Genomic DNA, 13290 nt, shown 5'->3' on the forward strand with positions numbered 1-13290 from the left:
TTAACAGTACATGGTTCAATGCGGGTGAAATTCCTATGTACAGCTCTTGTGATCAGAGAGAGAAACACTGTACTTAGTTCATTTACAGGTGTGATCTATACTACATCTAACCTTTCTTCATACATGTATCATGAAAGAGGCAAATTGCACTTAATTTGTACATTTTAAGGGTTTATATTTATATGCAAATTAACATCAATTAAATTGTGGTGTTATTTAATATTTAAGTTCAAATCGATGATTGTCAAACATATTATTGAACAAATAAAGTGTGCTCCAGGTGTTTATGTGCTGCTACTTTTTGCCATGAGCAAATTAAAAATGACAGAGCAAAGAATTCTTCCAGAAAATATTTTACTGTTCACTAATTGAAAATTATATAAAAATGTACCATTTTTCAAAATGAGTAAGTCCACAAAATGTTTAGATATGGTCAAATCTGTATTAACCAATATTATGCATAATATATATGTTACCTTGTGTGCTTCAATATTTCTTTATAATTTATTCAAGGCATGAGATTGTTATATAATATATGCATTCTTTGAATGATACCTATTCAATTAACAATTAATTTTACATCAACATATGTGATACTGCTTGCAACCAGCACTGATGTAGAACGATTGTGCATATTTTGATGCAATGTTGGAATGAACATTTTCTTATAAACCTAGGTGTACCATTTATGGCTTTTAGTTTTGTCAAATCATTTTTGATTGAGTTATGGTCCTTTGCATACAGTTTACTTAATATTTTGACATATTTTTGGTATAAAGATTGTCTCATAGATCTAGGTGTGCCTTTTATCGTGTTTAGTTCTTGTCAACTCCTTTTGGATAGAGCTATTGTCCCTTACAATTAACTTCATATTTTGACATCTTTTTGGCATGAACATTGTCTCAATTTTCACATATTTTTGGACCACTTCACTGGCTAGTGGTTAGAGCATCCGCCTTGGATGTTTTGAGGTCACTGGTATGAACTCGAGCAGAGTCATACTAAAGACTTATAAAAAAAGGATACTAACAACTGCCTTGCTAGGTGCTCAGCATTAAGAGGTTAGTGTTAGGACTGGTCAGCCTGGTGTCAGGATAATGTGACTGGGTGAGATATCATGCTACATGTCTGTGGCATGATGCTCCAGTGCTAGACATCAATATAAACGGCCACACTGCAGGCATCGTTGCAATATGGCTCAAAAATAGTTAAAGGTACGTTAAAAATCCAAATCACACACACACACATATTTTTGGTATGAACATTGACTCGTAGACCTAGGTGTATCTTTTATGGGGTTTGTCTCATCAGCTGCATTAGGGATATGGTAGAGTTATAGCCCCTTATAATTATAATTATAATTAGGATTTTGCTTGCAAGCAGCATAGCTGAAGAACCATTCAGAATATTCTGATGCCATTTGGTATGGACAATGGCTCATACATTACATGTGCCTTTTAAGGTATTTGGTCTTCTTAGCTCCTTTTGAGGAGTTATAGTTCTTTATAATTAACTCCACATTGTTTGTATAGGATTTTGGTATGAGCACACTTGCACGCTTCATATGGGTTTAGCCATTTCTACTCCATTTTAAACAGAGTTATGCTAGTTGTCAAGCAAACTCTTGGAAGCTTTTCTACCCCATTTTGGATGGAGTTATGTCCCTTTTGTTTAGTTTCATATATTTACATTAAATGTTGCTTGTAACAGCATAAATGAAAAGCCATTCAGGATAATCTGATACAGTTTGTTGTGAACATTGTTTCACTGACCCTGAATGTCTTTTATGGATTTTGTCACATCTGCTCTATTTTGGACAGAGTTATGGCCATTGTTGATCAACTCCTTATTCTTACATAGGATGTTACTTATATTGATGGTTTCTAGCAGGAGTTGGATTTCAAGCATTCCATATCATCATTTAGAGGAGTTATGGCCCCTAAATGGTCATCTTATTGTAACTTTTGGTTGCCTAAACCAAGTTCCTCTTTAACTCATTAACCCCTGGAGGTTTTTGTCATTTTCGCCTGAAATGTGAGTAAGAAACACATTTTGTTGGCTATTTCTGAATACATCCTAATACATTGACTTGCAAGAGATTTCCAGTGAAACTAATGCCTAGTTATGTTAGAAACACCATTTTTCATTGGCTATTTCGCTTGCGCATGAGCAGAAGCATAAAAGTTGGACTTCTTTTCTTTATTTTTTATATCTTTTTTTTGCTTAATGGTTTGAGACTATTCTTTATTTCAACTGCCCATCTTATCCTACTTTTTGCAAAGGTTTGCCTGTTTGTGTTTAGCTCAGACCTGTCTGCCTTAGATATGAGGCCAAAAGGTCTAAAATCCAGACACAAAATTGGATTCTGACCACTGGCAAAATTTTTGTGGAAAAAAATTGGGTCCAAAATATTACATTTTTTCCTCTGTATTTAACGTAAATGTCCAGATTTTTTGTATCATTGTAGAGCTACAAGTGTCTAGCTTTCTGTAATATCACCCACTTTAGTGTATATGACCTTGACGCTACAGAGCTCGGAAGTAGGCTACTACCTCCTGATGTATAAATGAGGTACCACAGGTTAATGAGTTAACAAGAGTTTTGGAAATTTTTTACAAATTATCAAAGAATGGCCAAATTTGTCATTTACATGCAGTGTCGCTGCACAGGTGTTTAAATACACAAGGAATATTCATATTTGGTGATGTCATCAAAATGAACCCGATAAAGACCTAATGAGCAAAGTTAGGCGAATGGGTCCCTTTGTGATGCATCCATTGGTAATATTTATCTTAATTGTAGTTGTCACCCTTTCAGAGACAATAGCCTCTACAAAGGTTGTGTAAAGGTGATTGTTGGATGAAGAGATACAAGATATGATTAACCTTCCAAAAAGTATTCCTATTGTTGTGCTATATAAATTTGATCACTAGATAAACACATGCCACATAAATGAGACTAAACTGTAATCATAGTGTGATACTGATGTGACATAAATAAGACTAGATGGTGATTATGGTGTGATATTGATGTGACATATAAATGAGAAAGGGCTATACTTATGGTGTGATATTCATGCGACATATAAATGAGACTAGACTGTGATTATGGTGTGATATTGATGTGACATATGAGACTAGATGGTAATATGGTGTGATATTGATGTGACATATAAATGAGACTAGACTGTAATTATGGTGTGATATTGATGTGACATATGAGACTAGATGGTAATTATGGTGTGATATTGATGTGACATATAAATGAGACTAGACTGTAATTATGGTGTGATATTGATGTGACAGATAAATAAAAATAATACATTAAAGCATCATTTATTCAAATCCTAATTATCTGAACCTCATTTAACCAATTTTCGGTTCACACATCCACCCCTACCCACCATTTCTAATATTAATATTAATATAGATTTAAGTATCCAAACTCTCAGATATCATTAACAATTTCTCATGTCTATGATTAATTTGGATTACTGATTTTCTACTGTATTTAAAAGACTATACTATACAGTATCGTAATGTGATTGATGGTCTTGGTTGTACGACTGTCAGAGGTGTAGCTGCCATGTCACACAATTCCCCGTCATCTTTCTCACCTGTATCATAAAGTTTCACACTGCTCTCAGTCATCTTTATGACCTGTATCAAATATTGTTTTTTTTTTTATTCAGTGTCCAGTTTTGTTGAGCTTAACAGCTCATGTTTTTTGACATGACATTTTCTTGAAGTTTTTGTTATATTTTTAAATGATGTCTCACTTATGACCATTAGGGTCAGTGGTCAGATTTTAAGGTTATAGTGGCAACATCTGTTGCAGAGAAGTCAGTTTCAGATGATTTAATCATTATAATTAATATCTTCAGAATCTCAAACTGAAAGACTAAAATGGTCACATACTGATTATTAAGATCGGTTGGGCTTTCAGTACCTTAAGTACTTAAACATTGATGAGACTTTATTTGTAGATGTATGCAGGTGATATGGGATCATTATATTAAATATATTGAGTTCTATTTCTTTTAAATGCTCTCTAAATAAGGGTAAATATATGTATTTATGAGATTAAAAACTGTCAGTTCCTAAAATAGACAGATAACATGGAGTATTGTATAAACCTAGAGCTTTATATAAGCACAGAGTACTTTGTAATTTTATATCACTGCTTGCAGAAGTGGACACTATTTAGATTCACAACTACATTCCTCTTTGTCTATCCATCATTCTTGTCTAGGCAACAATTCCTATGACATCATTTCCAGGGATTTGAATATTATTTTTGTGTCTAGACTCATATTTCAACACTTTTTAACTTACTGCAACCAAAAATCCATTTTAGGTGCTTCTGGAGATTAAAGCCTTGGAACACACCAAAACTAGATTGCTGCAACCTACTTTCTACAGTTACTTGAGCACAGTTTAAGGAACTTATTTTTGTTTCTTTTCTTTGCGTTAGTGCACAACAATGAGGTCCCACTTAGTGAAGATTGGGCAAGTCAGGTTCTATGTAACAGTGCAATACATAGCAGAACTTCAGAGTTCATTCAGAGATGGGTAAGTAAAAGAAACTGTTCTTAATTAATTACTGTCTGTTCTGGCTCATAAGGGAAGTTCATCTGCAAGTTGCACAGACCCAGGTCTACCATTGCATAGCGTCCTGGCAGATCTGAATTTATGCAGTTTGTTTGAATACTTCGCAATATAAAGAAATGAATGCTTCGCAAAATAATGAGCTTGGTTTCACAGATACGGACCATTGTGGGCAAGCAGGTTTCAGAGAATTCTTGAACTGGCACTTAAAGATATCCTCAAGTATGATAAGACGTTTCATTATTAATTCAAATGAAATCACAACATCAATATTGTACTAATTGAGTATTACAAAATTTGAGTTTCAACGTAGGTGATTGTCTCTCAAAATTAATGACACGTGTTTTTGAAAAAAGGCATCTTGTTTGGTGGTTTAGCAACAGTTAGTCTAATTCCCTGCTCTATCGGCTCCCTATTTGGCAGGATAATATTAAACACCAGTACGGGAAACAGACTCACCAAGAAAACAAAAAGCAGTGACGTAATACACAGATTTGTTTGCGTACACATGATGGTTGTTGAAACCAGTTGGAACGATCTATGATATGTTGGACATTTTGAAAATAAATGTTATTTAAACAGAATAATGAACTTCATTACAAAAGCAGCATGTTACAAAAATTATTATCAACATGATTGTAAAATGAGGATTCAGTCAATAAACAGCCCAGTTCACTAATGCTCCCCCCCCCCTAGTTTTCTCAATGTCAAAACCATTTTGTTTTCAATTTTGGAGGCCGCCCTTGCTTATACTGTGTGTGTAGTCTATGTTTGTGGACACATTGTGCTCGAGTTATCGAGGGAGAGGTGTATTAGGATCTGTACAGTGGATGAAAATAGCACATTTTTGTTTTTGAATAAATTTGATCCATGCAAAGAATAGCGCTTGTTGGACCTGCAGTCACTGAGAGCTCACTGATAAAATAATTTATGATATTAGCTTGCTGCTCTGTACATTTTTAATATAAAAATTGGCTAAAAAAAGGCTAGAGCATCATGAAAAATCATTTATTGGGTTATAGACCAATAACTCTACATTCCCATCATTGGCACCAGGAATCACTTGGGTATTATAATCATATTTGCAATTGTTTATCATGCACAATATTCATGCTTCTTTTGAAATTCATAATATTTTAGGTTTTATTTTCCCTTGTCCATATTAATGTGTTTCCACATTTCTTTGTAAATTAACAAATGAATAATTCTGACTTAGAATGTAAATACGATTCTTGGTTCAGGCTGTTTTAAACAGACAAAAAACAACTGTCAAAAAAACTACAACCACAACAACAGCAGATACAGCAAAAATCAACAGAAAGAACTCTGGCTTGTTACCATCCTTTTAGTGCAATGATTATTGTCCTTCAAGAGGAATTATTATTCTCTTTAATATTCTTGCAACCTGAAATATTTATAATCTTGGAGGATAACATTTTTGGATCACTTTTTGGATCTTTATATTGAGACCTTGCAGTTAACAGTATTGCCTGTACCAATATTACTTGAACTTTGATAACTCAGACATCTGCACAAACTAGAATACTTTACGTGGGCACTCAAATGACACGCCCTGTCTGTGCCTGTATATAGAGTTCCAATACTTACTGTAGGGTATGACCTGTAAGTGGGTATTGAGTTCCAATTTAATAATAATACTTACAGTAAGTTATGACTTATGTCAGGGTATAGAGTTCAATTAATTACAGTAAGTTCTGACCTGTATCTGGGTATACAGTTCCAATACAGTGAAGTTACAGTACATTCTGACCTATGTCAGGGTATACAGTTCCATTATACTTGTAATAAGTTCTCACCTGTATCTGGGTATACAGTTCCAATACTTACGCTAAGTTCTGAGCTCTATCTGGGTATACAGTTCCAATACTTACTGTAAGTTTTGATCTATGTCTGGAAATACAATTCCAGTACTTTCAGTAAGGTCTGACCTCTATCTGTGTATACAGTTCAATACTTACAGTAAGTGCTGACCTTTATATGGGTTTATTATATGCTACAATTTTTTCTCCATTAACTAATGCATCGTCAGAATCATGCAGTATTTTTCCATATTGCACAGCTTTATACTGCATGACACATGTCTAAAAATAGTATCATGTATCAGGAAATACTTTGTAAAGAAACAAACTGTACACTCATGTGTATTTGAATTGTTTCTTGGAGGAATTAAACAAGCATATGAATAAACCAAACAAATGAAGAATTCTTATTTCCATAGGCTGAATTGACTGTCACACATCAGCTGTTTTGCAGTTTTCAAAGTTAACTTTTTTAATACAATGTTTTGGATTTAGACAAGCAATAGAAGCCATACAGATGATGTACATAGATGGGGTCCCTGAAGAGCATGCAAGTGACAAAGTATAAACATGTCTTCTTTAGTTGGTAATAAGAATATCAAAAAATATACTTACATATTTGCATCTTAAATTTTCTCAAAATGTACTTTCTTAATTCTGCAAATCTGAATTACATGAGCTATGTCCTGGGTTCAAAAACTTGACTAAATATTGTGATGTTGTACTGTAATTTCAACTACATTTCCAACTGCAATCACATTCTTCTTACTGTACTCAAAATGAAATGAAACTAATATTCCATAGTGACTTTTTAATAACTTCAATCAAAAGAATTCATTTCTTTACCATATTATGGTTTCAAACAATCAATGAGAGAACAGAAGACCACAACAACGGCCTAGTGGCTAGAGCATCTACCTCTTATGCAAGAGGTCATGGATTCAATCATCACCCGAATCATACCAAAGACTTAGAAAAATGGTACTAACAGCTGCCTCGCTTGGCAATCAGCATTAAGAGGTTAGTGTTAGGACTGGTCGGCCTGGTGTCAGGATAATGTAACTGGGTGGGACATCATGCTACATGTCTGCAGCATGATGCCCCAGTGCTAGTCATCACTATAAACTGCCACACTGCAGAAATCAATGTAACAATATGACTGAAAAATTGTTAAAGCTACATTAAAAATCCAAACACACACACACATACTCATAGAACAAAAACACATGCAGCTGATTCCCCTCCCTGCTCAAATCACATGTACATCATACAGAATTTACACTGCAGCTAACAAACTGAGTCCATCACAAGCAGAAAAATAAAATTGAGTGGAATCAACAGAAGATGAAAAAACAAAAAACAAATCCATCCATTCCAGATAAACTGGAAAAGTTGTTACAATGCGCATTCATTGACAATATGACTCTAAATTTTAATTTTAAGTAGACCAAACTGACCATTTTATAAAAGAAAAATTTAATGTCAAGTACGTGATGAAATTCAAAGGTCAGTGGGTGATGCTATGTATGCATTAATATTGTTACTATGTATTGATGAATGCATGGTTGTGTTGTTATTTTGAAATACAGCATAAATTCAGTTTATGTATTGTTGTGTATTTTTGTTATTATTGATCCTTTGGTAGAAAAACAAAATGTGTATATAATACAAAGGTTTCTGCATTTATATGGGAAAAATTTTATCAGGCTAATACTGCACTCCTAATTTCCTATAGTATTAGCCAGAAAACTTCTTCATATTTTCCCATACAATTGCAGTAACCCATAAATAAAGTTCCAATACATATAGTAGTTCTGACCTATGTCTGGGTATACAGGTCGAATAATCACAGAGAGTTCTGACCTGTGTCTAAATGTTTGGTTCAGATTTTTACAGTAAGTTTACATTTATGCAGTTCATTGTTACTGTGAGCAAATTGTAATAATAATAACCTGTACATTTTCTTTTGTTTTTTAACAGTTGGTTTTATTTCAGTTATCTGTATAATGCATTGTAAAAAAAAAATAATATAAGCAATGTTACCTAGTCCATAAAAAAACACTTTGAATCTTTTATAAAATTCAAATTACAACCATTCCAAATAATGACGAACCCTATATGGTTTTGTCCCTATCCCCTCTTTCACCTTGAGTATTTCGGAATAAAAACAATTTTTATGTTATTTATTAATTTGAATAAGTCTTTTGCCTTCTGTCAAAATATTCTTCAATCATTGAATTTTTGTGCATGTTTGTGCTAAAGGATTTTCTGGTGGTACCAGTATGGTATGTACCATAGATATAGGTGATTTAATTAAAGTTTTATTTGGGGGTCTATATACTGAGTCCACATGGCTTTTTGTTCCTTATCTCATGCTTTCATGTGTATACTTTGATTTTTGGAAAACTTTTTAATCTTGGAAGTTTTTTCAAGGTGTCCATTTTTTATTCATGGAACATTGTTAGTTCAAAATATGTATGAGATGGGTTGATTTCCAGTATAGTAGCCTGTATTTAACTATCATTGCATTTCATGTGCATGAAACATTTTTATCTCACTATCATAAGTATATTCTGACATAAGACTTGTTTTTTTTCTAATTGTGATGGCAATGGTGCAAGCATTATGATACTGCGCTATAGTTTTTGTGGGTCAGATTCGGAAGAGGATGTGGGATACTGCATTATATGGGTGTCACAGACAGCAGTCTATGGAACCTTGTCTAAAACCAGTTGTGTAATTTTCTTGAGAATGGAATTTTTAGAATGGTCAAACTGAATGTATACATTTCAACCTATTGTGTATGTACTTCATTCTTAGGTAACTTAGATTTTAATCCCAAGTCAAATTCATTGATACAAATTATTGTATATAGTGTATGTATATAATTAGTTGCTTATAAATACAATGAAACTTTCAGAGACTGAAACCGAGAGTACACCAAAATTCCTTTGGAACTGAATCATGATTCTAGTTCTTAATTTTTTCCTTGTTAATTTCAGTAAGCTTTAACTCAGTAAACCAAATTCTCTGCTCAGAAAACTGAAAGAAAATTTTGGTCCCAAAAAGTTTTGAATTTAAAATGAACTGAATAAAACAAACTCATTCAGTCAGGAAGCCAATGATCTGTAAACAGCTACAACCATGCAGAATTGTATAAGATCCATCACAGAAATAAGTACAGATGAAAAGAAATCTTAATTTTCATAGATGTAGTCTTTAAAAGTTGACCTCTTTTTGACTTTGTTATAAAACATTAAAACTGACTTCTACCATATATACCTGCTTATAATTCAAGCCCAGCTGCTAACTGCATAGACCTAGATCTGCTGTAGCATAATGCACTGGTCAATCTGGGACTTTGCCGTTTTTTCAGAGTAATGACACAGCTATATAAATCCTGATCTTCCAGAACATTATGCAATGGCAGATCAGGATATATGTTGTGTGTAGTTGGACTTTACCTATCTGCAAGTACATATGGTAGGTCAGAAGAAACATGATCACATTTGAATAATAGGTGAAGGTAGTCAACATCAGTAAACTGAAAGTCCATCAATGCCAAAAAATTAATTAGGTCCTGAGAAATTTTGATCTTCAGAGGTTTCACTGTATATCTGTGTTACTTTTGGCTGTCTATGTTTAGCATAGATTAAGCTTACCAGTACATTTTACATAAAGCTTAAATACTTCATGGTCAGCATATTTTGCCTTTTTCTTTCCTATGCTTGTTTGTATTCTAACATTTCTATCCTCGTGGTACTTTTTTATCAGACAGAAAGCAGAAAAGGAAGAAAAGACACACAGATCAAGATCATCTTTAACCAAATCCAAATCCAGATCAAAGTCTCGAAGCAGATCTAGATCAAGATCCAGATCTGGATCAATGAGCAGATACAGATTTGAATCAAAATTTCGATCAAGATCCAGATCTGAATCAAGGAGCAGATCCAGATCTGAATCAAAATCTCGATCAAGATCCAGATCTGAATCAAGGAGCAGATCCAGGTCTGAATCAAAATCTCGATCAAGGTCTAGATCTAAATCAAGGAACAGATCCAGATCTGAATCAAAATCTCGATCAAGATCCAGATCTGAATCAAGGAGCAGATCCAGGTCTGAATCAAAATCTCGATCAAGGTCTAGATCTAAATCAAGGAGCAGATCCAGATCTGAATCAAAATCAAGGTCAAGGTCAAGATCTAAAGCAAGATCCACATCTGGAAGAAGGTCAAGAAGTTATTCCCGATCAAGGAATAGATTAAGATCTTTTTCAAAATCAAGGTCAAGATCTAGACCCAGGAATGAAGACAGGAAACATTTCCGATCCTATTCCAGGTTTGATTCATTGGAGTGAATGTTGTGCCATAATGTCTGACACTGGAGAACTCTTGAATGCATTTACTTTTGTAGACGAACCTCAACATGTTTAGCAGCTTTTCACCACACAGCTTTCATTTGTTATGGGTAACCACTTTTGGCTCTAGTGTGAGCAGTTTTCAGGTCATATTTTACACATGTAGTTTAAATTTTAACTTAATTTTAAATTTTAATGAAATTTAATAATTCACAAGAAAAATAGTGAAGTTTTGGTTCTTCTACACTTTACCAGAAGCTTTCAAGTTGCCCTAATGTCAGGATAATGTGACTGGGTGGGACATCATGCTATATGTCTGCAGCATGATGCCGCAGTGCTAGATATCACTATAAACTGTCACACTGCAGACATCATAGTGATATGACTTTAAATTTTTTAAAGCTACGTTAAAAATCCAAATCACACACACACATACACACACACATATTACTAGAAAAAGAAATTTTCTTAATTGGAGGAGCAGGCATGTGAATTGAGATGTGATTATATAGTTGGTTCAACTAGAAAGGATGATCAGTCATTTCATGATTGGGCCCTGTATTTTGATCTGATTTTGTTTTTCCCTGCTTTTAGAGATAAAATAGCCCATAACTTTATCTTTACTTGTTCACAAAACAGTGCTTGAAAGCCTGTTACCAGAGACCCAGATCAAAGTGTGCAAGTCTTGGGTCCTGGTCCTGGTCCCAGCTCCCAGTTTGCAGTCACAGTAAATACCTACAGTCAGTCTTTTGAGAATGGTATTATTTAGGGTCATTTATTTCAATCCTGTAAGAGTGGTATTATTTAAGTTCATACACGTAAGTCCCATAAAATTGGTATTAATTAAGGTCATACATTTCAGTCCTGGAAGATTGGTATTATTTAAGGTCATACATTTCAGTCCCATAAGGATTGTATTATTTAGGGTCATACATTTCAGTCCCATAAGTTTGATATTATTTAGGGTAATATATTTCAATTATATAAGATTGGTATTATTTAAGGTCTTACATTTCAGTCCCATAAGGATTGTATTATTTAGGGTCATACATTTCAGTCCCATAAGTTTGATATTATTTAGGGTAATATATTTCAATTATATAAGATTGGTATTATTTAAGGTCTTACATTTCAGTCCCGTAAGATTGGTATTATTTAGCGTTATACATTTCAGTCCCATAAGATTGGTATTATTTAAGGTCATACATTTCAGTCCCATAAGATTGGTATTATTTAGGGTCATACATTTCAAAGATGTATATGATATTAGTTCCTGCTGTACACAGCAATTAATTGTCATGTAAATTTAAAGTAACAGTTTTGGCATTATCTAATAATAATTCCACATACAAAACAGCCAAGCTGTCATGCGTTGGTACAGCCTGTTATTACCTATGTATGAATATAATCTGGTCTAGCTTTCATATGTTGGTGCAGCCTGTTTTTTTTACCAATTTAACAATATAATGAGGTCAGGCATTCATACAGTCATACAGCCTGTGTTATTACCTATGTATTAATATAATCAGGTCAAGCTGTCATACTCTGGTACAGCCTGTGTCAGTACCTGTGTATTAATAGAATCAGGTCGAGCTGCCATGCTGTGGTACAACCTGTGTCATTACCTATGTATTATTATAATCAGGTGAAGTTATCATACTGTGGTACAGCCTCTGTTAGTACCTGTGTGTTAATAGAATCCAGTCAAGCTTTCATACAGTGCTACAGGTGTTATTATGTATGTGTTCAGTAGAATCTGATCAAGACTCTAATTACATTGCTGTAGTATCATACGGTCCAAGGACATGAGGTCCGATTCCTGCTGATCCAGATTATGTTTTCCTCTTGTTATGATATGTGTTTGAGTAGAACATTGTGGTCTCTGGCAGGGCTGAGTAACACAAAAATACGACTTCCCCCACTCCCAGTGAGTAAGAGGTACACACCGGATCCCATACTTTCTTTGTTATCTGCTGATCTTTTTGTAGTATTATACTAAATACTGTTAACCTGGTTCATAGACAAAGCCCATTTTACACCAAGAACAGATGGATGGCACATAGCTGGACACATGGACACACATGACTGAAACATAGTAAATGTATATCAGGAGTATCGTGGCTGTATGGAGAATAATAATAACTAGATGATCAGCTTAAATTATCCATGGAACAAGCTACAAAATCCAATATATTTTTATATTGTATTTATATGATTGTATGAATATAAGGTAACAATATTCATCCCACTGGTCTGCAGAATTACAAAAGAAAATTTTAAAAATGGTCGGTATGCATTATTCTTCTTAAACTGACAGTCATCTTCTACTTTCTGTCATGCCTTGTGAGCTTAAATTAAATAATCTGCTAATTTCAAAATGTGCAGACCTTAGCTTAGTCGTTTCTCATAGTGATGAGCTTTCTTGCATGCTCACACATTACCCTTCACTGAGCTCTCTCTATCTCTATCTCTCTCTCTCTCTCTCTGTTACAATTTTCCAAGGGAA

Source organism: Sinohyriopsis cumingii, chromosome 6 (genome assembly GCF_028554795.1).
Source record: "Sinohyriopsis cumingii isolate HCF-2022 chromosome 6, ASM2855479v2, whole genome shotgun sequence".
NCBI classification, from domain to species: domain Eukaryota; kingdom Metazoa; phylum Mollusca; class Bivalvia; order Unionida; family Unionidae; genus Sinohyriopsis; species Sinohyriopsis cumingii.